At 36.6% G+C, this 2,119-nt stretch overlaps 1 pseudogene; it reads right to left on the reverse strand.

The window, feature by feature from the left end:
* Positions 1-1,516: 1,516 nt before the first annotated feature.
* LOC114036401 lies at positions 1,517-1,793 on the reverse strand (annotated as a pseudogene).
* Positions 1,794-2,119: the final 326 nt, after the last annotated feature.

The raw sequence follows: 2,119 nt of genomic DNA on the forward strand, positions 1-2,119 counted from the left end.
AGTAACATCAATATTATTTTAAGAACCACTTTAAGCAACTAAGTAATTTTGACTATTATAAATAACCAAAGTAACTACAAAGGATATATGAAGGGAGACATTATCTCTATCCAGAGAAAGAACTGATAAATAGATTTATAAAATGATTTTAACATGTGTGTATGCATATTTGTATGTATGTATTTTAGATGTGTGTGTGTCTAATGGTAGCCCCCTCCAGGGTGAAGGGGAAGAAAAAAAAAAGAAAAAAAAATACCTGATAATTTTGTTGTATATTTAGAAGGAGTAGCCACATTACAGAATTCTGTTCAATGAAAAAATACTGCAAGCAGCCAGAAAGAAACAACTCAAATATCAAGGAGTCATAATTAAGATTACACAGGATTTATAAGCTTCTACATTAAAGGATAAAAAGGCTTGCAATATGATATTCTGAAAGGCAAATAAACTCAGATTACTTCCAAAAATCAACTACCCAGTAAAACTGAGCATAATCATTCAGGGTAAAAATGGACATTCAATGAAATAGGGAACTTTCAAACAGATCTGATGAAAATACCAGAACTGAAGAGAAAATTTGTTGTTCAAATACTCAAGAGAAGCATGAAAAGATAAAAATAAATTTAAAAATAAGTTATTCAATAAGGTTAAAACTGTATCCCTACATGGGAAGATGGGACTGATAACTTTTTTTCAAACTGTATCTGGCTTTATTAAAGATACTTTTCATAAACAATTATGGTAATTCAGGCAGCACATGGCTTATGATCAGCAACAACAACAACTTTCAAACTCCCCTCCTCCATGGACTACCAAAAACATAAAGTTACTATAAAACCCAATGAAGAGTCTTGATTTTATACTTTAAACAGAGAAAGTTTAGAGTGAGGGTGGACAATTTCACATTGAGCATATATTGTTTAATAACTTTTCATGAGCCTACCCTAACTTTGAGGAAATGAAATGAAAACTTTAGAATTCTTAATTGGAAAAGATACCCAATATGTAAAGAACTTTGGCTTTTTTGGAGAGACCTCCTCAGGATCATAATTCAAGTCCAGATCACCTGAAAGATTGGTATCCAACACAATTAATTTGGGGATAGGGAGAAGGAGGGAAATAAGGGAAGGTCCTGATAGTCCCCTAGGTTTGGAGGAGTCAAATTAATGCTTATGGTAGACAGGGAAGAAGTACAAATTTCTGAAGTTATCCACTCCTACCCCCCCAGTAAGGCTGAGGGTATATGTATCTGGAGTGGGTGTGTGTCAGGGAACCTCTTCATGTATTCAAGAGAAGTCCTCTCAAAAACTAGGTGGGGAAGAAATCCCCACTTATTTCTGAGACTTCCTATCTGTAACATCTTTCCTGTCCCCCCAAAACAACAAGAAAGTGTTCTGTGTGCTAACAACATAGCTTAAAAAAAGTAAAACAAACTTCTGCATTTCTATAAAATTTGATTTAAAAAAAATATTATTTCAAACTATATAGCCACCAGAGGTACAGAATTATCAAAAATTCATACAATTCTCTTAACATCCCCAGCACCTTCAGCTTTCTATACCTGACCTGTTTTGGCATCTCCATTCTCTGCATGGTTATTCCCATCCTTACCTGAGTCAACCTTTCTCTTTTTCCCTTTGGGTAACTTCTTTCTTCACAGGTGACTTTTTGGGTTTCAGATCTGGCTTCAGAGGAGCAGGTTTAGCAGATAACCATGCTGATCTTCTCTGTGGTTCAGTCTTAACCTCAGTCTTGTCTCTCTTAGCATCTCCTTCAGCCTTTCTCTTGGGCATGGTAGTGATGATGGAGGGGCGGGAGCAGCGACAGCTGCTGAGTCTGGGCGTGGGATACAGGGGCGGCAGCAGCAGGTCCTGGGTTAGCTCCCGTCTTCTCTTCCTCACACTGCTTCAAGACTTGTAACTCTCAAAAAGTATCTCTGTTATGGCAGTTGAAGGAGTATACATGGAGAGAGGGCGTGAGTATAAGTTAACTTTAATGTGATGATATAAAAAAATTAAGGTCTGAGAAAAAGGATATCTCTGGGAGATGAGGGAAGGTACAAGCAGAATAGGATAAATTATACCCTATGAAGAAGCACAAAAGACCTATAACAGTGAAG

Source organism: Vombatus ursinus, unplaced genomic scaffold (assembly GCF_900497805.2).
Source record: "Vombatus ursinus unplaced genomic scaffold, bare-nosed wombat genome assembly UNPS02009835.1, whole genome shotgun sequence".
Classification (NCBI taxonomy): Eukaryota; Metazoa; Chordata; class Mammalia; order Diprotodontia; family Vombatidae; genus Vombatus; species Vombatus ursinus.